Source organism: Parasteatoda tepidariorum, chromosome 1, assembly GCF_982258835.1.
Source record: "Parasteatoda tepidariorum strain Cologne lab strain chromosome 1, Ptep-v5.0, whole genome shotgun sequence".
Lineage (NCBI taxonomy): Eukaryota > Metazoa > Arthropoda > Arachnida > Araneae > Theridiidae > Parasteatoda > Parasteatoda tepidariorum.
Window position 1 is genome coordinate 98,414,483 of NC_141755.1, and position 27,117 is coordinate 98,441,599.

A 27,117-nucleotide genomic window follows, 5' to 3' on the forward strand; every position below is an offset into this window, starting at 1 on the left:
TGTCGTAAAATTACGGAAAAAAAATTCAATCAACATCTCGTCATGTTTGTACATAAAGAAAATAAATGCTTTATACTGTAAGAAAAATAATATGTTTTTATTGTAATTCTTCAAAAATTATATTAAAAGAAAATTAGACAAAAAGAAGCAAACTAATAAAACACAACTGGTTATTCACAAGTAAAGCAAACATTAACATTGAAGTACAGATTGGCCCTATTTTTTAAACATAACAACAGAAATTTAAAGAACATTTAATGGAATGATTTTTTCTTTGAAGAAAATTTGTTTTGTGATAGCGAGAAACAAAGATGACTCCCCCCCCCCAAAAAAATCAAGAGGGTTAGTCAGTAGACAAAGGAAAGGAATTATTTCTTTATACAGAAAAATCTTTAACACTATCATTGAAACGCGAGACTTAGCATCATTTTACATATTTTTAAATCTACCAATTAGACAAGCCAATATTTGTTTAGAGCAAAATAATCTTAAAACGTTTTAAAATAATTTTTAGTAGCAAGCACATAAAATCCCAAAAATATGTAGTATTTATTATTTGTAGTAAAAAAAAAAAAAAAAAGAAATTTTTTTTTATAGAGCATTAGAACTAATAATAAATTTTTTTAAATCAATTTTGGCTTGCTTAGCTTCTGACATTGCAACCTCTAAAAAAAAAAGAAATAATATAAAAAGTTAATAATTCTTGGTTTCTCAAAAATTTCTTAGCTGCAGTTTTCATTATTTACACTTGCAATTTTAATAAATACCCCTCTGGTATTTTGTTGCTCTGTAATTTAAAAAGTAACTTATTAAAAATGTTGAGTACTTCTGACTTTTCATAATTTGATCCAATTTAAGAGCTCATTTAATCATTCATGAGTTAGCTTAATAGAAATGTATGTATATATAGAACTTTTAACTAGTACGACAGGAGGGGCCACAATGGTCCCTTAGGTATTTTGGTAAGCACCCCATTATCTCAGGAAAGTTTGGGTATAAGGTACTCTATGGTAAGCATAAAGCACCCCAGTTTCATGAAGAAAAAAAATCAAAAGTATTTTAATATATATATAATTATTATTCATAGAGAAAAGGAAACACAGTTGTCTAATAAACTAATATCTATGTATAATTGAAATATCAGTGTTCCATTTAATCAACCAAATTGAATGAAATACCATAGAATCTTGATGGTCAAACTTATGCTCGTTGTTCTATTGATTGTAACATGATTCTTACCTAACAATGATTTAGATTTTCTTAGTTGCCTTTGGTAAAATATTAAAGCTTTGAAGGCATTTTGTACCTGTAAAATATTTCTTCTGTATTTTTATCTAATTGTATTAAAAACCTATAACCTTTTAAAGCTATATTTATTTATTATACTTTATTTCTCTTCTCTGCCATTATTACATAGATTTTGATTATTATGCAAAATTAGATGTGTAAAACATTTAATAATAAACATATTTAAAACGTTATGTAACTATGTTTGCAATTATAAAGTAACAAATAAGTTACATTCGCCTTCATAGTATGTTTTACATTAAACCATACTAGTCAAAAAATGCAATAAAAATAATTAATACAAAATTGTAAAACATTAAAAATTAACTTTTCACATAGTTGTTAAATATTTTGGGTAATAAACAGATAATAAAAGTTTTTATAATAACTAATCATGAAACAGGAATTTTTTTTAAAAAAAAAGGTTGTCGATGAAGTTTCAACAGTGACCAAACAAAATTATCAGATTTCAATTTGATCCCAACACTATTAGGAATTATAAAAACAAAGTTGTAAATGAAGTTCCAATGATAACTGAACAAAATGATCAGGTTTCAATTTTGTCACAACAGAATAGGCAACGGAATATTAAAATCAACAATAATAAACTTAACATTTAATAAAGGCAATTAAATTTAAGAAATCACACAATAAAAATTCTGTAATTTAAATTTTTTACATGAGTCAAAAAATTGGAATTTGTGATCATCGTAGAAATTCCAATATCCATTGGCATTCCTTGCTCTAACAATAATCTCACAACACATTGAAAACTGTATATAAATATGTATATATGTGTTGTTGTGTTTTTTTTTATTTTAAAAAAGGTTGCAAGCACATTTTTTTCTTCAGTTCTTGTAGGCAGAACAAACAAAGGAAGTCGTCTAAACTCAATAATGGTGTAATCAGCTCAATGCTTCAGCTACTCTGATTCTCACATCTGGGGATTGATCTTTCAACAGTACTAGAAGAGCTGAAAATAAACAAAATGTAAATTTAAGGTGGTTGAATCAACACAGAGACATCGAAAAATGGTTACACTTTCAAGTAATTCAGTAGTTTTGAGTTTTTTACAGCAGTTGTGGGGATATATTTATCGATAATGTAAACCTTCATCTACCAAAAAGGAACCCCAACAAAGAGTCGAGTCTTATATACTAGTGAATTGGAATTGTATTTTTGTAGTGGTAGATACACTACAGTACTCCCTCCACCAGAATTATATATGTGATAGAATTCGATGAACGGATACCCCTAGTTGATTAATCGCTATTTCGTGAGAAGCAGGGAGAGCTGTATTAAGATCATCGTACTTTTTGACAGCTGATTGTGAGAGCTGTATTAAGTTCACGGTCGTGAACCTTTTGTGTTACCATTAGCAGTCAGGCCAAAGACGCGTATGATCGAGACTGAGTAGCAACAGCGTGAGGAGGTAGAGAATGTCACAAGTAGCAAGTCAACTGTTCAATGTGAATCATCCATCGAAGTAGGCATGTTTGTATCGAAGTGGTAGCTTCTCTCAAGGTAGGTGGGTTCACATCACGTTTGGGTCACAAACGTGGGAATAGTAGTTATTGACAATGTAAACCTTCATCTATGCATAGGTACCCTAACATAGAATCTAGTTAACATGTTTTATATACCAGTGAATTGAAATTGCATTTTTGTAGTGGTAGATACACTACAGCAGTGGTTATACTGTTCATCATAGCATCCTGTGAGTGTGGCATCCACCATTTCAAGTCTAAAATTAATTCTTAACACAACATGCCATTCGCACAAAACTTTATTTATGCTCTAATACAAATTGGTTAGTAACTTAAAGTGTTTGAATCAACACAGAGACATCAAAAAATGATTACATTTTTAAGTAATTAAGTAGTTTTAAGTCACTTTTTTAAATTTTTTGTAGCAGTGGTCATCAAACTGTTTGCCATGGCATCCTGTGAAAGTGGCATGGCACACTGTATGGTATCAAGTTCAAAATTAATTCTTAACAGAACATGCCATTCGCATAAAACTTTATTTGTGCTCTAACACAAAGTGGTGAGTTACTTATAGGCAATCGGAGGTGCACTCTTTTTCTTAGAAGACTTTACATTCAATTCAAACGCTCTCACATACACTGGTTAATTAGTTAAATGCAATCTGAGGCTCACATCTTGTAATCTTTTTATTAATAATCTTGAATGTTGGCACTGACTATTTCATTCAATCTTATTTTTTATAAAGGATTTGTACCAAAATTGAAGAGAATAAAAATATCTAAAATATACCTTGTGTAAATTACAAAACATAATCATTGGTGCCGACTGCTCGACTTTTTGCAAATAAGGCACAAAGGGATTAAAAATAAAAAACCAACACTTAAAGGAATAGAATTAATCTTGTTCATCACAATATAACTTTAAGTGCTTTTCCACTTTGATTTATTATTTAAAATGTTACTTACTCATTTTGTCTTTTTCTGAATTTGTAAATTAGTTTCATTCTTTGATTAGATCTTTAAATAGCTTTTAAGAAATTTAGATAAATCAATAATTAGAACTAAAAACATTGGCAGTTAGCCTCTCCGCAATCATTCCGCGAAGTACAAACTAAATTTCAAATAAACATCAATCAATAATGATAGTGAGAATGCATACCAGAACAGACCCTTCAAAGTTACCAAGTTATGCTTTTCAGGCGGAAGGTTCCCAAGAATATAACCTAAATATTAGAAAAGAAAAATAAATATTAGAATTGATAGAAGAGAATTATGGTTCGATAATTATATTTTTGTGTCAAAACTTTTCAGAAATAGCTAAAGAGTAGTGGGGCTAGAAAAGAAACCTCAACCAGGTTTATTTTGTAAATAAACAGTCAATTCACGGTAATTTTTTAAAAATATATATTTAAGTGAGAATAAAATTGTTGAATCAGCTATTTGAATTGATAGTGAGAAAATCAATTATTTACTATTTTAAAAATATTAAGCTATCATCTCGAGCAGTTGCGTAGTTAGAGAGGCATCTGTCCCTGCATGCAAGAGAGTCATGTTTGTGATTATTCAAAATTCATTACAAATGAATTCCAGAATAAAATTAATTTTGTTATTTTTCATCTCATACATAAGACTACTCCAAAGGTCTCTTTTTTGTAAGCATAAACTTATAATTTAATATTTTTATTTAATTAGTAACACGTGAAAATTCTATTCTAACTTTTCAATGGCAATTTTTTTTGATTTACGATGTTAAATTTTGCTTTCTTTTGGATAACTATTTAAAAAACTGCACAATTTTATCGAAAAAATAAGTTTATAAGGAAATTTATTCTTATAAATTTCCTTACAAATGATTTATATATGAAAAATGAACAGTTTTTGTATCATTTTTCATACATAAATCAGGCATAATTCACACAATGAATTGTAATAGTCTGAAGAAAATTATCATAAATTGGACCACTGGTTTGTTAGATATCATAAAACATTTTATAAAACTGTTTAAAATAAATAAAAGTATTCTGAAACAGAGATTTACTTCCACATGAGTTTCATTTCATTTGATGAGTGATGTTTGTGGGAAATGAATTTCTTGTTGTGAACGATTTTCATAGTACAGTTTCAAACTATAAACTTCAGTTCATATAACAAATAATTCATACTTCAGTTTCATACAACAAAGATAATTTTTTAGTATGTTTTTATAAGCATTCTTATATTTTCTGACTTTGATGTTTAAATTATTCTGCTTGTTTTATCGTTATTGTTTTATCTTGTTTTATTCAAAATTATACTCTACAATTCAGTTTTTACAAAACCCTAATCCTAACTCTGAAAACCCTAAATCATAACTCAAATCCTAACTCTGTAAACCAGGGGTGATTGTGACATGAAGTAAAAACCCTGAAAACTTTATATGCAAAAACTCAACCAATTTAAACATAATAAGTGAAATACATACAGTTTTAAAGACATAATTGGAACTGCATGTTAAAATTAATTAATAAAATTTATTAAATAATAGTTAGAAATTAAGATTTTGTTCTCAATGTATTTCTAAATAGTTACATGTTTACAATCTCCTTGACACAACTACATTTCAATTGTAACAAAAATATGCATATAATTTTTAATCATTTATAAAACTGTTCATAAATTTCATTAAATGGATTAATTATATTATGCAATCAAACTGACAGATAATTTAAATTTCAAAATTAATTTAAAGTAAAAATTAAATATTCTATTCAAAATAAAAAACAAAAACATCAAATTTCTAAATTAATATCTATCTCTTAAAGAAAGATGAAAGTTTTGTTTGTTTAGTCTTAGACAAATGTTCTTTCTGAGAGTCAAGAGCCAATTTTCTTTTTCTGTCTTCTTTTTGAGAATCACAGTGCTTTTTACTTTGAACTGGAGAAGATTTAGCAGTGCAGGAAGGTGGAGAATCCACATGGCTCTCAGATACATGAATAGTAGTAGCATTAGGGACAGTTTTTGCAAGAGACTGCTGGTAATTCGACCAACTGTAGATCAAATTATGAGCAAATTCACGGTTAAGTGGTTCATGAGCAGGATCTTTAGAGCCAAAAACCTCACAAGTACTGGCATTAAGAGAGGAAAGATAATATTTTGTTGTTTGAATAGAATCTATGGATTCAATATTAAGAGAAGTTCTATTTTCAGACATGATGTCACCCATCAAATTAAAGGTACTCTCAACTGATGGTCCGTGAAAACATGTTAAAAGAGCTTTAATCATCTTTGAAAGAATAGGATATTTTTTTACATTGCCTTCTTTAAGTTCAATCACTTTTGACCAATACTCCATCATAGACTTGCTTTCAAAAAAAGCCAAAGAATCATCAGTCTGATACTGCCTTAGTTCTAAGTCCAGCTTAAGTAGTTCTTGCTTTGAAATAACATTTGGCAAAAATTCTGCCAGCTTCATCAGTGCCAGAAAAGTTGTAGTTTCTCCTCTCAGAACAGGATTGAGAGCAGATAATTTAATTAACAAATGATTGCTCAACGGTAACTTCTTCTGCATATAAGATGCACAGTTAGAGTAACTTTTTTTCAACACCTTTAAGAAGTCCTGAATAGTAGAATCTGTTTTCTTACTGGTATCTGCAGCATTCATTCCAGAGAAAATGAGTCTGTCAGGCAAATAATTTTTAGAATCTGTGGGGTCGATTTTTAAGACATCCTGATAACATTTAATGTTGCACAAAAGCTCATGCTTAAAAAAAAAAGCAAAGAACTGCTTAGTCAGATTAAACATTTGAACATGTAGTTCATGTAATAGGCATTCATTTGATTGAAATAATTTAACATATTTATTAAAATGAGGCAAAACAGCTTGATAAATACCAATTTGTAATAATGTCTTTCTCTGCTCAACAAAAAGTCTTTGAATGATTCTTTTTTTTTCTATTTCTTCCATCATCAGTGAGATGCTTCTTTTCCAGTTGTAATTGAATATCTTGAAGACTTTTAATTTCTTCATTAGAAAGTTGTCTTCTAGAAAAAACTTTCTTAATATCACTTTCATACAATTTTCTGTCCAATCCATCCCACGAAAAATAAAATATTAAAAGAGCATCCCATAAATATTGTAGACGTTCAAGCACTTGAAGCACATAGAGCCATCTGTGGTCAGGTCTATTTAAAGGTTTCAGTAACTTCATCTGAAGAAATGAACAAATTTGGAAAAATAATTCCCTTTTATCAGCACTCTTCAGATCAAAATATATATTGTCACATAAAATTTCCAAATGCTTCAAAAATGGCCCAGTAAATTGTTTTGAGCAATTGTTCGCAATATGGCATGTTTCTCCATCTATGTCCAACAAATGTGGAGCATTGATGGATCTAATTTTCGTTTCAACACCATTTTTTCCCCACGCATTGTATTGCAGGAATCCATTAATACACTAATTAAATTTGAAAATGGCACTCCATTTTCCCTGAAAATTGAAACAATAGAATTATAAATGCATTCTGCATTACAAGCAGGCAATTTAATTGAAGCTAAATGTCGCAAAATCACTTTGTGCTGGTCCTCAGCAAAGTATCTAACGAGTACAGCTAAAATACTCTCAGAGGCTCTATTAGTGCTTTCATCAATGTTGAGAGAAAAAAAAAGAATTCTTTAAAACTTCATACTGATTTTCTTTAATTGTTTTCGCAAGTCCATATTTTAGCTTATATGATGCTGTTGTTCTACTGATGTCTAATGCATTTAAGGCCATCGTATCACGTGATAACGTTTTAGTTAACTCCACAATTTGTGGAGCTAAAGAAAAAGGAATTGAATGTTCAGCCAAAAATGATAGAACAAGAGCTTCAGCCCTAGATTTTCGAGTGACCAAATCAACAGTACGTGATTCATCAGTATGAGTCAGATTTTCTGATTCAGGATAAAGGGAATTTAAAATCTGGGAATTTTTAACAGATTGACGACATTTCTTATGCACAACTGTTCCAGAATGATTCATCAATGATTTAAACCCTTCATTGTGATATTTGATTGATGTATTGCACGCAATACAGAAACATGTACCTGGTGTATCAATCTTGCGGCACCACACATTGATTTCTTCTTCCAAAATGTCTTTTTTAACTAACCATTCAAAACGAAACTTATTCTTGCAGTCTTTTTCTAGATCGCTAATGTCATCCTTTTCTGTTAAGAACTTCATGCTTACTTAAAAAATGTGATTAACGAAATTACTTTAAAAATGCATGCCGAATATTCAACACAAAACGTGCACGAGGAAAATCTTTCGGCAGTGAAATTTTTAACACGTGCTGACAAGTAGTGCAGCGCGCAACTAAAATCTACAACCCTACACCTACAGCCTCTGCTTTTAATTCCAAAAAATTCGCCAAGCAGTAAAGATTTTCTTTTCCCAATCCCTCCCCGCAACAACGTCACGCATTCTCCTTTCCCCAATCCACCCTCCAGCGTCATGCCTTTCCCAACACAAGCGAAAGGAGAAGAAACGAATTCTTCCTCTCCTCTCTCACACTCTTCACCCCCTTCCCCCGCCTTCCACTACTGCTCCTAGCCTCGGACCAGCGTAGTACGAATCCTTGCCTGAGGGTTGCTACAAAAGAGCGTTTATCGCTATTTTGCGAACTTTCTATTCAATTTGTGATTTTTTGATGAAACTGAAAGGTAAATCTCCCGATTTTATACCCGGAACGATAATACGAAAAACCCGGAATTCCGGGGTACCCCCGGACCACAATCACCCCTGGTAAACTCATGGCAGTGGCATCTCTTAATTTGAATAATATTTTTCTCAAAGGTGTTCAGTTTAATGGAAACCAATAAAGTTGGAGTATTATATATCTTAGATTATAATAATGTTTTCAATTTAATAAATATTGTTTGTTTTATTTTTCTTTTTGATAAAAATAACTACCAGTTACCACAAGATTTATAAAAAATTCTAATAATATTTTCGTCCAATTCTTCACAAACAAAAATAAGGCAGTTTAAGACAAGATAAGTAATCAAGTTTATTCTGTAGTTAACCATTAAATTTAGAAAACTATTGAAAAAGGCATATTTTTTTAACATTTCATCCATTTATTTCCAAGCAAAGTTCCAAAATATTAACTCTAAACGTTGAAGGAGACAAAATATCCATTTTTTTTAATGTTTCGGGTTCGATCTCCAACGGTGACTGATGCACATTAAATCTGTCGAGTCACAAAGTCCTCCATGTTCTCATAACAAACCATTCCTCTGAGGGTACAGATTTGGGAGTTTCCTCATCGTCTGGATTGGTTCAAAATTATAAGGCTATGGTGTTGAATATTAGTATTCGAGAACCAAAAATTTGGGCCAGCGGTTCAAAGACTGTTATAAAAAAATAAAAAATTTATACCAATCTTATTAGTTTAAATCAAATTGAACAACACTTATATCAATTTTTTTAATCACAAAATGGTCAGATTTAATATCAAAAGTAAGTAAAATAATTCAATGTAGTTTACATATGGGACAATAGTTACAAATAAAATGTTTCTAAAAATAATTTTAAAAATACAGTCTGATTATCCATATCCCTGATGGCCCAAAACAATTTTGTTTTCTACTAGAGTTCATATTTGTTCAGCTACACTATGACCACCACAGCCTCTGAGTGTGCAGTTCAGCACTGATTATTTATATAAAATTCTATATTCAAAATAAACCAGAATAAGAAAAATCCATCAAGACTTATGCTGAGTTTTAATCGCTAAAGTTTAAAAATCTGCCATTTGTTGAAGTGACATTAATTGGTTCTGATTAGTTGTTTAGTGTAATAATCATGTGATATGCTTTTTTTCCTTTCAGTTAAAGGTCTATCAAATTGGTTGTACAAATTATTTAGAATAATTTATAAGATATAAAAGTTTCGTTATTGGAGTTTATGCATATAAATTAAATACAAACTAGAAAACCAAGTAAATAAAGTGAAATATAGAAAATTTATTACCAAGCACTAGTTCAACATAATCTAAAGTATATCCATCCAGCTGCATCATTTCTGCAGCTTCCGACTTCTTTTCTCTGTAACTGCACATTGCAAAAGTATACTGTGGATAACTTGTACAGGGCGCATAGCCAAATCTTGCAACAAAAATAAGCACCATTAAAAATATTTTTAAGCACTATATACGTTAACAAAATGCAAAATAATTTTCAAAGACTTTACATGATCATGATAAAATAACTAGTTTTTGTCAAAGAACTCTTTTCTTAATTATATTAGCCATTAAAAAATGATTCAGAGATTTTTCGGTCCGATTTCAAAGGGTGGAAAATAAAGCATGAAATTGAGAATATCTTGCAAAACGCAGCAGAGTTGCACATAATAATGCAATAATTTCACCGAACCCAACTCAGTAGACAACCATGCGAACTCGCAAGTATTTCACCAAACCTGTAAAATTATAAGCACTTTCATGCGCTATGGATCAACCGTACATTAAAATAGATTGGATTGAATGAATTGTGAAAACGCTGAATTGAACAATGTGAAAAATCATGCCTTTGCATATTACGTGGTGAAAATTGACATGGTAAAAAAAAAAAATTTGGAAAAAGGAAAATTAAGCACTTTTTAAAAACACCCAATGAAAAAAGCACCTTTAAAGAACGTTTAAAAAACAAAAATAAGCACCTTTTAAAAATGCTATGCACCATGTTGTAATATTAAAAATAAGTTTAATAAATTGAAAAAAGATTATAGCTAAACAAGGAAGGTCTAAATATTTTGCATGATATTTTTTTAGCGAACATCTATATTTCCATTGAATTGATACAGATGCTAGTATAACATATAGATAACACAGACTGTAAATAATATACTATATATAGCAAGAATTTGATATCACTTTGGGGGGAATAAAACAAATGTAAGTTTGAACATAACATACACACAAGTCATTATATTAATAATAAAAGTGAAAATATATTTTTTGTTTTAGTTTTCCTTTTGTTTTTCAAAACTCACATTTGAAAAATATTACAACTAAATACTAATCTCCTAAATTATTCATAAATTGAAAATCAAATAATTAGACAATAGCAAGCTCTTTCAAATCTGAAACAGTCTAAATTATTATTTTAGACCAGAATAGTTAAAAAAAAAGAGTTTTATGTAATTTTCTTAATGATATATGACTGTATTGGTGATATTTAGACAACATTCCAATCTAATTGTCAAAATTTACATGAAATCTTCATAAAAAATTTAATGAAGTGAATTAGAATTAATGAAACTGAATTATTGAATAATGCATATTACATTTGTGATTGTATTGTTATTAAAATATAAATACTATTTTTGAATATGTTAGATCAAATTTTAGGTTACAGGAAATGTATAAAATTAGATAAAATATCAAAATATATCCATTTAACATATCTGTTTCAATTTTTATAACAAATTATCTATTTTGTTACTTCAGAATATCAGTAATGTATTTTGAACATAATAAAATCTATTGTAGAACAATATTTTACAGATAACTAAAACTTAACAAGCTTTGTTTTCTTTAAAATATATCCATAAAATATGAAGATTGATTATTAAAATTTTGTGAATATGTGTACTTTTCACTAAGCTGAAATTTAAATCACATTTATATGAATCTAGATATACTATATGTATGATAGGTAAATTGAAATTGAATTGCGGTATATGTTTCTTAAATCGGAGCAACATGAATAGCAAATGATACAAAATGCACAAACTAACAAGACGTAAATCACAATGTGTGATACACAAATCACTTCAATATAAATTCTGTTGCGTGATTAGCTAAGAGTTTTCATGTGAATTTTAAACATTATGAGGAAAACTGCAATTTGTGTTTCAAAAGAATTTAATATAGAATAGCTATGTGTGATTCTTAAATCATTTTGATGAGAATTACGAGTGCTAATTCTTAGATCTCTCTTTTGTGAATCGCAATGCGTGATTTGTAAACTACAATATATTCTTTATAGTATTCCTTAGGCATTGGGAAAGGAATTAAAAAAGCCAACTGTGCATCTCCAAGAAAACGTACTGCTCTCCGCATACTCTGTGACCTTACTACTAAAACAAAAGAAATAGCCTAGTAACAAAATTTCTGATGAAACAAAAAAGGCTTGTAATAAATTTCTACAGATCTGATAAACTTTCTTACCAGACTTCTGGTAGAGCTAAGTGTATGATTGTCAGAGAAAATGAACAGAAAGCCCACAAAGCCACCTTGATGGAAGCATATCAAGTATCAAAACAGATGCACCCAAACATAAAAATTTGCAAATCTAAGTTTGCTGTACTACGACCTATCCATATTTTATGTGTAGGTAAAACACCATATAAAATGTGTAGGTGCTATTCACGAAAATGTGAATTTACTATTAAAATCACAGTTGTTTGCCTAATAACTACATAGAATTGTTAAATATAGAGACTTGTAAAAAAAAAAAATTTAAAGTATTATTTTTTTATTTTTCTTCAAATATATTACTAAGTTTATAGATAAGAAAAATTAGAACACTAATGTTTAAATAAATATTACTACATTTGCTGTTAACATAACATGTCCAAATACATGGGCGACCCTTCGTTAGTCAACCTGCTGTGCAAGTGGCCCTTCACTCAAAAAGGTTGTGCACCCCTAGTTTACACAATTCAAGATCCAAACAAAAAAAGGTTTTCCTCAATTTCAAACAATTTTCGTCCAAAAACTTGGATCAAATAAGGAAGCCTTAAAACCAAGGAATGGCACAACTATAGAAACAAACTGTACAGTCCGCAAAAAAAAAAACGAATCACCCTGAATAACTTTCGTTCTAATGATCGGATTTTCACGAACTAAGTGTCAATCTTAATGGTTCCTGGGGGTGACCTCAAATATGCTAATTAATTAGTGCTAACTATTAATTAAGTTACGAAATCAGACACAAAAACGTACTTTCTCTGAATAAACATGCATTTTTTTTTACATATTTGGATTTCTTATCTTCAAAATATAGGGGGTAGCCGCAATCTGGGAAATGTGGTCCCCATAGTTTGGTCAGGAGAGCGATTCAAAGTTCGTACCCCTTAATGTTAATTTCGCTTTTTGCGTTTTCAGTCATATTTTCAAAACTAATGAAGCAATTCAAAAAAAATTGCACCCACTCATAAAACTCATTTACCCAAAGATAATTTCATGCAAAAAATAATTTTTAATAATTATTTATTATTTTTTATTATTTAATTAAAGTGAGGATGAAAAAATATTGAATTATAAGGTATGAATTTTTTTATACCATATTAATCTACATATTTTTCAATTGAAAAATCTAAAGTTTCAACTGTTTTTATTTATTAGAAGCTGAGAAAAATTAAAATTAATTATTTTTAAAAAAATAATTTGGCGACAATAAAGAAATAACTAATTGGGGCGATTAATATTAAAATGTGATAAACTTGGGAGGAACTTGACTTCGCGCGCGTAGCGTAAAATTTCATTCATATTTTTTTCGCTAATAATCGTTTGCTAATCTTTTTATTTTTATTTCTTTCACACTATGAAATACGATGTTTCTTTTTTAGTCATTTAATAATTTATTTGCAATTTAGTAAAGAATTTTGAATAAAAAACACTTTATTCAACAAATGTCTAGTTTTAAAAAAGCGTGCTTCTGATAGAATACACCAGATTGTGCTTATTTAATGTGATTATTTTTTATTTTTTTTATTTTGTTTTTCAATAACTGATACAATTTCAATAATATACATACGTATGCATAGATTTGGAATAATATATTTATCAATTTCTTGAATATATATTTTATAAATATTAATAAAAATACGTAGTCAACATTTTTAAACATCTCTCACAACATCGCAAATTTCTCAACATCTTATAGGGTAAACTAAAAAATGAAGGAACACTTAAGCTTAGCTTGCCTTTAAAAAAAATTCATAAAAATTTCAAAATTTGTAATTTTAGCTAAATGATGGTTTCGACATATTTGTTATTAAATGCAAATTATGTAAAAAAAAAGTCAGATAACTTACATAATATTGTTTTAATCTTTTGGTGGTTTAAATAATAAGTAGTAAGATGACCAAGTGAAGGAACAGTTCTTACCAGTGAATAAGCACTAAATTTTCCAGAGAATGAACACTTAATTTTGATAATGTTTGATGCTCGTTAGGAATCCATAGGCCACACAAATGTCTAAAAACAAGATTTTTCTTGGAATTACGACATATAACCATAGTTAATGTGGAAAATTTTACTTTTTTTTCAGTCATGGAATGGAAAGTAAAATATGTTTGAATACATAATTTTAAAAAAATGTTTTTCATTTTTTTCTCACAGTTTAGTAGTCCGTTCTAAATTATGAATGTTTATCATTGTGTAATCTGATGATGTTTTTATTATTATTATAATTCGATCATTTTTTTGTTTAATCTTTTCCTCATATTTTTCAAGCCTTTTTTTAAAATCTTTTTAAGTATTTTTTTTCTCTTCGTCATGAGTAATTTATTTCTTTTTCTTCTGATTTAACCTTCCTCTTTTTTCCAAATTTTTTGCCAATGTAAATGTATCTTCGAAATTTCTTTTGATTTTCCAGTTCCATTTCAAGAATTCCTCACTGGATAATAAATGAGAAAAAGGAGTTTCGAAGTTTGAGTAAAACCCATCTCTCATTGACTTATATCTAGTAGTTACTTATGAAACCAATCGTTTTTGCAACTAACAATGCCTCAAGAGGATTTATCTCAAAATCGGTTTTCAAGATACTTTCATTATTAATGTTAGTTGTCTCAGCTTCAGAGCCAAAATTTGATTATACAATTGTTCTTTTTGAAATAAATTCTTCAATATTGAGAAAAGCGCAGGCTATTGGATATTTGGAAGATTAAACTTTTCTGTCAATGTTCCTTTAAAAATTTGCAACATAACTTGTGAGATTTCCTTCTCAAGCTTCTGAAGAAATAGCGCATCGTTACTCTCGAAGCATGTGTTTTGTTGATAAGTTGCCTTGCTCATTAACTCTTGGTGTCTGTTTTGCATGCATTTGTTACAGTCAACGTTTTCTACATCGAATGAAAAAATATCGCATTTCATAAAAGCATTTTAACTTCATCAGTTGATGCCTCAAATCTTATTTAAAAATGGATGTAAAGTTTTCTAGACATATTGTTTTACAATTCTTTTGTTTTCAAGATCTAACGAGATTTCCAAGAATTACGTAGAAAACTAAACCAGAAAATTTATTTTGAGGAACAAAACTTGCTCAGTTTCAAATTGATATGAGATTTATACCTATCCAGAAGAAGCAAAATTAGGAATTTGATTGCATTTTTAATTAGCCATGGGTAGAAACATTTGCAATATATTTGTAAAATGTTGCTGCGGTCATCGTATCATTTCATGAATAGCTTTTTCCAATGAAATATGTAGCAGGGACTGATTCTGTAATATCTCCACGAATTCTTCTGTAAGGAAAAACTACCAATGGAGGTACTTTTTCTTTCCTAGGTACTTTAGAATATAAATCCTTATAATTTTTAAGGACGCAGATTTTTCCCGTTTAAGGGCAGTATTCAACTCTTGTTTCATTCGCATTGTAAATGCAATCACTTTATAAAAGGATGCCAGGGCTACTTCCCTCCTAAAGATTCTCTGAAGTTCTTAAAACCAGTATTACGAATATTATTCTCTAAGGGAAGTTTTGCCTTTTGAAATTATCTTCGCATTGCACTGAGTTATCGGTGGATGTCGCCTTAAAAAAACTTCATCCATTTTTCACCTAGATAATTGTCTTTAAATGGATTTTTCCTACCAGTTCCCGTTAGGACATTAAAGACGGCAATAGGATAATAATTTAGCTAATTATTGGCACAAAATCCTGCAAAGATTCCATTCAAACTTTTATTATTATATTCAGTTGTTATATTTAGTTAATAAACATAGTTTATTAAGGAGTCTAAGGTATGATGTAATAACTAATCACTACATTTATAAAGATAAATAATAAATTAATTATTATTATAATTCTTTAAATAAATTTAGCAATTAAATTTGCATATTTAAATGAAATAGTTATAGGAACTATTCATACAACATTTAACTGAATTTTAGGAGTCCTCTATGTCGCTGAACTACTAATTATCCAAGTAATATCATATTTCACACATACTATTCATTCACTGGGAAATCTATTCTCAGTGAAGGAACATGCCTGTTCCTTCACTGGTTAGAAGTTTTTTATTTTATTTTTAACATGATTTTGATTTATAATATGACAAAAGGTACAAGAAAATTAAAATTTTTCTTTTATTTTCATTAACTTGAAAAAATCCCAATAAAGGAACACTTGTTTATACATTGGTTTTTCATCGTTCTGTAATCCAGTTAATAAACACCCCCTAATCTCAGTACTTGCTTATGTTATGATGCTTAAAATAAATGAAACGTAAATTCAATGACCATATTTTGAATTCTTTTTTTCACAATGAAAAGAAAAAGCATTATTATATGCAATTAATTGTAGTTTAAACGGATAACAACAAACACTGACCTTATAATTTTGTCAAAGAAACAAGGCGTTGAACAGATACTAACAAATTCAAAACTTTTTCCAGAGAAGACTCAAGGACCAGATAACTAAATGCATTGTTAAAGAACTTCCTATTGTTAGGTAGTAAGCTACTCTTACCAATCAATCTAAATTAAAACGTTTAAAATCTTATTTCTAAGAAATATCTATGAAATGCTCCTTCATTTGTTGGTTTACCCTATATCATCCTAATCTTAAAAGAAATTTCCGGAAGTGTATCGCAGAACTATTTTACCAACTATTTAATAAAATTTTAACATTTTAAAATTCTTATTCTTTTCCATTTTACGTTTATTATTTCTTCATTAATATACTAATAATTTTTTAGAACTTTAATTTAGATTTTCTTTAATTTAGGTTTCCTTTTCAAATTATAGTCAAGTTTTTTTTAAAGAATTATTGTCTGCTAGCTAAGAATAAAACCTTGTTAAGAAATTAAAAACATTCAGCTGTTTAAAATTATTTAATGCAAAACAGCTGATTATTTACTTAGCATACTATTTTTTTGAAAAAAGAATATAAATTATTGATTGTCTTTTTTTTTGTTTCTTGTGACTTCAACTTAGATTATCTAAAATAGTGTTGATGTTTTATAAGTCACTACAAAGAGGATAAAGATACCGAACATAAAAAGCTGTGGAATACGTAGCCAATTTTTTTAGTGTCTTAAAATATCTCAGTATCTTAAATGTCGTCCTACTATCTTAGTTGTGAAATTAAATTTTTAATTTTCTGACCACGTGTGATTCACTAATTATTTCATTATATCTTTTACTCTTTATGATACCAAGTAGATTTTTTTTTCTGATAATACACTAAACTATTTAGTTTAATTTTTTACTTTAACATGATTTCCAAGATATTATTGTAGTATAATTTGTTATCAGGAAAATGCCTTATTTTGTTAATCAGGAAATACTAAAAATTGAAATTTGTAAGGATTCCGAAGCTGTGCACACAATACACAATTTCCAACCTTATTTTAATAAAAAATTTTTTTAAAAAAAACGTGGCAAGTAGGCTAACATACTTTTTACAGAAACTGTGAAAACTAATTTTTCCTATATTTCGTCAAAAGAGGATAAGAATGATATTGCTCCAAGAGACCTACTCAATAATTTCGCTATTTCCAGAATGAAATCTGTTTGATCGAAACATATTATTCCTTGAAAATTACACGAGGGAAAAATTAACTTTTATTATTTATCTAAGCTTATTCCATTTATTTAATGATAGCGGTATTAAGGTTAAGGATATGCATCGGAAGCTCCGTTTATTATTATACTATAAATGCATTAAATCATGTAGCTTGAATAATTTATTTTAAGTAAATTATTTAATAATTTCAAGGAAATAAGGGTGTAAAAATAAACTCGATCGAAATACTCCGAAAGTATACCCTGAAATATATGTAGAATAAACTTTTGAATCGATATATAAAAAATACCTTTTCAAACAACTTCGAGTAGGACGGAAACGCTAACTTGTTTAAAAAAGTTGTCCTTGTTAGTATTTAATTTCGATTCCTGGTACTAGGGGACATTCCATTTTCACATTCGACTTTTGAAATTTCAATTGTAAACGGAATTTTTTTATGACCTTAAACTAAAATGTTAAGGCTTGCAGCAAAAAAAAAAAAAATTTTTTTTTACTGCATTATTTTTTTTACAAAGTAGTGAATTATTATTTTTTCAATCTAAGAACCTGTGCCTATAACATATGTAAAACTTATTTTAATATCGAGTGAAATAATTTAATATGTTGTGTAACTAAATAGATAATCCCAAGAAACTGAATCGAAAATATAAAAACTTCATTGATTTAAAAAAATAATAGATGATAATAAAAATAGACATGTTTTGAGCGTCCAATAATAAAAGTCACAAGTTATCCAAGCCTGACAAGTCTTGAGAATGGGCGATTATATTTGAAAACTCGAAACATGTCGACTTTTACTTCCCTCTTCATATGTTTTGAAGCCAGTTGAGTTTTTATCGTCAATTATACTGTTTTACATTTGGGTCTTGATCATTATTTTGATAAGGATTTTACACTAGTTAAAGTAAACATATGCATTTTAATATTTTATCAGGATTCATATGATCTTTAAAAATGTAAGAACATCAATATTGTAAAAGTTATATTTAACTTAAAAATTAACATTTTGACACCAGATATTTTGAGTTAATGAAATTAAATATTTTATCTCTTAAGTTTTTGTGCCCCCATTTCAGTATCTTAAGGATCTTACGAGCTCTGTTTAAAAAGAGATCATCAGATATATATAAGAAAGCAAAAATAACCATAGTAGCAGTATTTGGTGGTAAATGTAGCTTATCGTAATTGAAGAATATGCTGTGCGACATTTTATGGTGAATTTGCGGACGTATAAGTTTCAGAATGTATCGAAACATGAGGATGCTATTTGCTAATCATCTTTATCCAAAGGAAACGATGTAACCTAAATATCTAGTAGAATGAAGCGATTTTTTAAGCAATGAATCCTACAATTTGCAACATATTATTTCAATATCTTATTCTTAAACATAACATATTTCAATCTTTTTAAAATGCCACTAAACATTCAGCAATTCCTTGAGTTATAGAAAAAAGAAATATCGTATATTATAGAAAGCCTTGTGAATGTGCATTAGAATTATTATACAATCTACATTTTATTTTTCAAGCACTTTTTTTTTCCTCAAACTTTCTTGCCTAGAAGACTCGATTAAAACTGTAAAAATGATTATCCCTAAAATTTTGTATATAGCTATAATAAGTTATGCTCATTTTATTTTAGTATAAAATCCTCGAATAAATATAGTAAAAACAGTGTAATCTAAATAATATCAGATAAAAAGTTCATGTATTTAAATTCTAAAAACTATCATAAATAATTTATAAATCGATTCAAATTTACTTTTCAAAGGAGATTAAAATAATTTTTTTTTTGCTTTTTGGACAGAAATCCCCTAAAAAAATTGTTTATGGCCTGGAAACTTCGAGATATTTTCTATTAACAAGAAATTAAGCCCCTCCGAGCAATCACTGAACATTATTTCAATTTTTTTACTATTAGAGTTTGGTTGCGTAGCAACCTAGTAAAATTAAGCACTCCTCTTTTGAATTAGTCAATGGGTTATCTTAAAATATTTATTTGCGCAGGCGACTTTTTTTGGCGGTTTTCTGGACTATCGCCAAATATATAAACCTTTATTGCGGCCCAATTTACCACCCAATTTTTTTAAAATTTTGTCTACCCCCACTAATTCAAGGGTCTAGATTCCAAATATGTAAAAAAAAATATATGTTTATTCAGAGAAAGTACGTTTTTGTGTCTGATTTCGTAACTTAATTAATAGCTAGCACTAATTAACTAACATATTTGAGGTCACCCCCAGGAACCATTAAGATTGACACTTAGTTCGTGAAAATCCGATCATTAGAACGAAAGTTATTCAGGGTGATTCGTTTTTTTTTTTTGCGGACTGTACAAGTATGGGCCTATATCCTCCTTCACACTGAATTTGTTACAAAAACTTTTTAAGATACAGTAATACATAAACATTCAGAATCATATACATATCCAAACATATTCAGAGCTCAGCATTAAAACAAAACTTACACTTTCCGTCAAACTGCAGCCATTTTAGAGGAAGGAGCTTTTGTAAGCTTTTCGTAAAATGTGTGAATAAGTGGTTCACTCTCACTATGTAGAACCATTAAAAGGAGGGTTTGAAGTACATTCTGCATCTGAAAAAAAGATTCAGCATCAATAAAATGAATGACAAACAAATTGATCACTGACATAGGCTCAAACTTTAAAGGCTATCAGGAAAGAATTTGATAAGTAGAAATACAAGGTTAGCAAAAAATAATTGGTTCGGACCCACTGTTTTTTATCTCGATAATTTCGTCAAAAATATTTTCTTAATTTACCATGTTATGTGAGTATACCTCATGATTAAATGTAAAAGGCAACATTAAGCTTTGGTCCAAACAATAGTAAGCGCTGACAGAAGGTCAAGAATTATTTTTATACTATTAAATGCAAAATTACGCTTAAGAGGACCTCATACCACATGGGAAACTTTTCATTGCAAATTCTCTTTCACCTTAATAACTAATTTAAATAAATGAAAAAGTGAGTTCAGACAAACCTAGAATAAGTAATAAAGTTTCAAATACTGGTAATAATGGATAATTTTTTTAATGGCGGGCACTTGGAACTACAGTGCCCGTTGCTAATAAAATCACCGGATATAAAACCAGCCGCTTTATAAAATCAAATCGGCAAGAAATGAATCGTTACAATATTAATACATGTTAAAAACATCCTTTAATAAAATCAATGCCGCTGCTTTTTAAAATCAAAATTTTGACTACATAATAAATCAAAAGTGCAATAGTTCAGCCTTTTTTTGTTCTTATATAGAAAATTTTATTTTTTCGAAGTTTAAAGATTTTTTTAGAAGAAGCAACACTTACTCACAAACCTGTGAAACAGGTGTGGTTAGCACTTTCCTGTGATGTACATAGTGTAAGAGCTAAGGAAAAATGTGGGTGATAAGCAGGGAGTTCATTGAAATCAATTTATCAATGTCAATTCCTTGACTTGAATGAAGTTTGGAGATACCTATCTCACTCAAGAGGGGGTCGAATTCTTATCTTACTTTTTATTGAATGAATCATAGAAGGGAGAGAAGTTTCTTTTGTCATCTATCTTAACAGAGAACATGAATAGATTTCCAAAAACTGTCTGTGCCCATGTTCCATTTTAAGCCGTTTGAGTAAATTATAGTTTGAGTTAGGGCACATATCATTTTTAAGTTCGTTTGGTGTTAAATTTTATCAGCATGCCAAAAAGGAAGGATTTGAGTCTTAAAGATAAATTCGAAGTGTTGCAAAACTATGATAAGCTTCCTAAATGTAGTCAACGTGAAGCTTCAATTAAATTTGGGATTTCCCAAACTGCTCTTTTCAATATTCTGAAACAAAGGATAAATATTTCCCAGGAAATAAAAAAGAATGGAAATCTGTCAAGAAAGCGTAAGTGTGAAGGAAAATCGGAGGAAATTGAAATGGCTCTGTTAAATGCACATGAACGAAGAATTCCAATTTCCCGTGAAATTTTATTTCACACAGTACAGGACTTTGCTAACTTATTTGGTGATTCTTATTTTAAAGCTACAGATGGGTGACTAACCCGATGGAAAGACCGTAACAACATTGTCTTTCGTAAATTGCACGGTGAAAAGAAAGATGCTGATTTTAGCTCTGCTGCCGATTGGGTAAATGACGTGTGGCCAACACTCATCAAAGACTATAAACCAGAGCAAATTTTCTACACAGATGAAACAGGATTATTTTTCTGAGCACTTCCTGAACACACACTGCTGTTTAAAAATGAATTGACAGGTGGATGTAAAAAAATTAGAGGAAAGACTAACCATGCTGCTAACATGACAGGAACTGAGAGAAAAAAACTTTTAGTGATAGGAAACAGTTTAAAACCTTGATCAGGGAAGACACTAGGCTTTCAAAATCCCGGGTCCCTGGGACCCATGACTTTTAAAAACTGGGTCCTTTTGAAAAAAAATGGGTCCTTTACATAATTTTTTAAACAAATACAGTAGAGAACCATTTTTCCGGTATCCAGAAAACTGGGAAAAATTTTGCTCGATTTTCCCACCATTTTAAACTAGAACGAAAAAAGCGGAATTTGGACTCATCCTTGAAGTTGAGTAGAGGAAAATGTAAGGAAGGGGAAAATTTTTTTTCCCCGTTTACACAGAGAAACGTCATTTCCTCTGTGACCTTGAAGGCAGGGAAGGGAGGAATGTTTTATTTTTTCCTTTAGGCCGTCAATCAAACTCAAGGGTGTGGCATGCTGATTTCGTTTTCTGCTTGATTTACGAGGGGGGTGGGGAAAATGCATTGCATGCATATCAGTGAACAGAAAAAGAAAAGAGAAAAATATATTTATTTGACATCAACTAATAAAAATAAAATCTTTTTCTTTTGAATAAATTCTCATTCTTTGGAAGTGCGGTATCAATTGGTTGCGGTTTTTCTTGGTGTGGAATCACATCTGCAGTAATTAAAAATGTTGTTTTTATCAACAAAAAAAAAAAAAAAAAAATAAGAGGAGAATTGTTTATTAATTTAAACATAGGATTATTTTATGAAGCAGATTACAGTTTTGTTTTTCTGATTCCACTATGTTTGATTTTTTTTCTTTTCGCGATAAATTTCGCACTCAATAAATTAATTCTTTCTATTCATAAATTTTATCATTAGGTTTTTTTTTTTTTTTTTGAATTCCGTTTATTTTGCCTTGTTCCGGGTTTTAATATTTATGCTAGTGCCTTTTTTAACTATCGTTTAAATCATTATTTTTATTTCATTGTCTGGCAAAGTCATACTTAAATAATATGTTATTAGCTTTTTAAGATTAAGAAATTAAAAGTAAATAACTAAATGTAGCACACATACTATAATGTATTTTTATTTGAAAGCTTATCTTTTACAATCACGAATAAAATTGGGAAAGCATTCAAAATAAAATAAAAGAGAGAAAAAATCTTTAGTACTCTTGAAAATATTCCTGTACGATGCGACCGCCAGCTATGAATTTTTCGCCAAAATGGAAACCCCCATCTTGGAACAAGTTTTCAGAGCCCAAACAATAGACTAGCTCTCTCTACCCTAATATCTCCTCTAAGTGCTATAATGGTCAACATTTTGAGTCATAGAACTGGTTTCCCACCTGTGTGTCTAACATGTGTTGGTCTAACTCTGGAGACAGGGTTTTTTTTTTTTTATATACCGAGGATGCATACCGATTTATTTTTTGCGTCCCAATTTTTCAATTTTATTAAAATGTTTCGATATCAAAGATTAAAAAGTCGGGAAATTGATAAACTTTCTTCAAAAATTTACGCGTCCCGCGGGACGCGTAGCGATCATTTTTTTGCGTCCGATTTCAATTTTTTGCGTATTTTACGCGCTATAGCGCGTAAATGTCTTCCCTGCTTGATGTTTCAAAGGAGTAAAACACCTGCCCACCAGTTATGCCAACAGCTATAACGCATGGATGACATCCAGCATCTTCACAAAATTTCTTCTTGAATGGGACAAGGAGCTGAAAAATGAAAAGGTTGTCTTACTTCTAGACAATTGTTCTGAGCACCCTGCTGATGAGGACTTGTGTTTGAAAAACATTAAATTTGTGTTTTTGCCACCCAACACTACAGCTATTATTCAACCCCTTGATCAGGTAATCATAAGATCATTCAAGTTTCATTTCAGAAAAATGGTTGTTCGAAAAATCATTTGTGACATAAACTGTGACAGCTCTTCGGAACTCTTAACTGGTCACATTCACACACAAAGGAGAAGGACATAGAACACAGATATAGAGAATGAAACAGCCATGCCTTGCCCGGGATTCAAACCCAGAACCTTTCTGATGTAAGGTTAGTTCCCTGCCCCTACACAGGTCGGTTGGCTGAGTTCAAAGAAATTAATACCAATAATTTATTTTTAGACTACAGTATTTTTTTACTACTTATACTAAGTTTATGACTTTAAAAAAAAAGCTTCATATTGCTTTAAAAACAATTATATTATCTATAAAAAAAAATTTTAAAACACGAGACTAAAATTAATGCTAACGTACCATAAAACATTATAAAAAGTAAAGAATAATTTATAGAAAGTAAAAATAATGAGATGCAATCATGATGATAATTATAAATGCAATCTTTTCCCTTGAATGAAAAAAAAAAAAATGGTTTAAAGAAAAAATTATAAGTTTGAATTTAATTTGAGTCTATTTTAATAATTCTTTAAAGAAAACACTATCATATAATCATTTGTTATTTTAGAAAAATAAAACCATGTGTGGACAGTCAGGGGTCTGTTTAGAAGAAATTTGGGTCTGTTAATGGACCCTTCACAAAATATCTTTTCATAAAAACGGACCCTTCACAAAATATTTTAACTTAAAAACGGACCCTTCACAAAATGATTTTTCTTCTAATCGGACCCTTCACAAATTTGTTTATCTTCATTATTGTTTTGTTAATCAAATAAACCCTTTTCTGGGCAGAAAACAAGAAAGATGGATGTAAACGAATTAAGTTTTGTCTTCGGCAGACGATTCTTCCATTATTCGTCCGAAATGAATATTCTGCATTCAGCAGTATAGGCTAAATATCACTTATTTGTATGTTGCATCTCTAATTTAGAAGCAGCAATTGTTGTTTATTTTTTAAAATTTAATTTTTTTAATTATAATTTTATAGTGTTGAGCATAATCTTGTATGTCTTTACAATTTAAATACTCCTTGAAAAAAATGTTTTTTTTTTTTTGCAATAACGGACCCTATTTGCACAAATTCATAATAGCGGACCCTGGTTGAAAGAAGGTGAGTAATTTTTTCACAATTTCACGAAAAACGGACCTTTCACAAAATGTCTGGACAGACCCCTGACAGTGGTCTTTTTTACTCTGAATTATGCGTACATGTGTAGGCATTACAGGGGTCTGTCCAGACATTTTGTGAAAGCTCCTGTTTTTGTAAAATTTTGAAAAAAACAACTCATAATTTGTGAATATAAAATAAGCATTAAGTCACATTCTTTCAACCAGGGTCCTGCTATTGTGAATTTGTGCAAAGAGGGACCAGTTATTGCAAAAATCGCTAAAAACCTTTGCAAGACGTTTCTAAATAGTAAATAGATACAAGATTCAGCTCAACAATTGCTGCAACTAAATCAGAGATGCAACATACAAATATTTGGTATTTAGCCTATACTCCTCAACTCAGAATATTCATATCAAACGAATAATGGAAACAAAATTACTCTCACTTTTAATAATTTCAATTGGTATATTTTAAATAATGCAACTTAGTAACATATCACTTTTAATGTGTTACGCATTAAGTAAATTTAAACAATTCCTAAATTTATAATATTTTATTTAAAAAATTGCCAGAAATTAATTTTTATTTATATAATATTCTATTAATTAATTTTATGAATAAATACAAATTGATCAATTATTTATTTATAAAAAAAATGATTTAATATTAATAAGAATGCACACACGAAAAGTAGAAATATTTTCTTAGAATACCACATTTGGAATTTTAACTTAGGAAAACTTAGTTTGTCTCGAACTGTCTTTCACCTTTCCCAGGAAGAGTTTATTTGATTAACAAAACAATAATGAAAATAAACAAATTTGTGAGGGGTTCGATTAAAGATAAATTAGTTTGTGAAGGGTCCTTAACATAACCAAATTTCTTCTAAACAGCATTAACCTTGAACCGGTAGATGGATTTATGGTTTTAAAGAGTGCAGAGCTCTTGGAATTGTAGCTGTTATTTTGATTGTCTATCTGTGTCTTCCTTATTAAATGTGTTTGTGAACATCTCGTACTTGTTTTACTTATATGTGGACCTGCAATGAAAAAATCAGGTAGATATTTACTCATTAAGATAGATTTGGAGCTGGCCACATGCAGCAATTATTCTTTAAAGAAAACTCTCAATCATACAATCCTTCGTTTTTTCCCAGAAAAATAATGCAGCAACTTTACTAGCTTCATTAGCATCATGAAGTCATAATTTGCAACAGCCAATCAAATCTTCTAAATCAGCCAGAAATCCTTCATCTGAATTCTCCTCTCAAATACTGCCTCCAAGACTATTCAAATAGAAAAAGAGATTTAATAGATAGCAGAAAAAGGGATTTAATCTATTAATTCAGTAATACCCTTAGAGTTGGTTTTTAAAACTGATCGTTTAGGAATCAAGTGCTTTTTCAATGTCTGGAACACTAAAATAACATTTGGAATAATATGGTTAAGGTTAGATTTTAATAACCAGTTTTACCATAACATGATAAAATTAGGCTTTAAGTGGTAAAAAAAAAAGAGAAAAATAATGAAAACCTGTCAAAAATTACATCCGTTCATTGATTTGCATGTTTACTACTTATAGTTGATACAAGAAAATAATATACATATTTCAAAGTTAATACTTGTTTGTTCACTAAAACTAGATAAACTGACTAGCACCAATATAAAAATATCTCTAAGTATTTCTACCCCAATATTTTGTCTTGAAAATAGATCCATCACAATATTTTTTGTTTTAAAACCCAGTTTTCTTTTAAAATTTAATTTCAATACTTTATGCACTTAATTTTACAGCAAAATTTAGTAAATATCGATAATTTCATAAAATTTTTAACAGACCCCTCAAAAGACATGAGTGTCATTTGACTTGTAACTACTATATCATTTACTATAAAAAAAATAACAGCAAGGTTCGTTACAATTGTTACAAATGATTCACATTTTTTCAACTTTAATATGAAATTAAATTAATAATATAATTTGATTTCATATTATAGTCGAATGAATTAATAAAAATCACCCAGATACAATAATTAGAAGAAATATGAGAGAAACAGTCCTATACCCACATGCTGATTGCAGAATACATAAAAAATTAAACTCAACCTGCTCTGCATCACTTGCATCATTAAAAGTAGGAGCACTCATCCTAATTCGGAATTATATTTATTTAGAAAGTTAATTTCCTATATTTATTTCAGAAAGACTAAATAATAATTAGAATCTTGAATCAGAAAGAGATCAAATTTTTTGTTTTGCTAAGTTTCTTGCTGTTGCATATATCTGTGCAATTTA

The 27,117-nt window shown here is 29.3% G+C and overlaps 1 long non-coding RNA gene across 8 annotated transcripts; it reads right to left on the minus strand.

Annotated features, from left to right (window-relative positions):
- Positions 1-69: 69 nt before the first annotated feature.
- Positions 70-27,104, minus strand: LOC107454057 (uncharacterized). Of its 8 annotated transcripts, none has more exons than XR_011636011.2 (6): positions 26,892-27,103; positions 23,460-23,535; positions 20,017-20,144; positions 9,766-9,899; positions 3,933-3,996; positions 70-2,260 (listed from the first exon to the last, which is right to left on the minus strand). It is a non-coding gene; the product is annotated as an uncharacterized LOC107454057 (long non-coding RNA). The 8 variants fall into 8 exon arrangements; XR_015428519.1 differs by lacking the exon at positions 23,460-23,535 and adding an exon at positions 25,893-26,108 and having other exon boundaries at positions 26,929-27,098; XR_015428522.1 differs by lacking the exon at positions 23,460-23,535 and adding an exon at positions 25,893-26,108 and having other exon boundaries at positions 26,892-27,073.
- Positions 27,105-27,117: the final 13 nt, after the last annotated feature.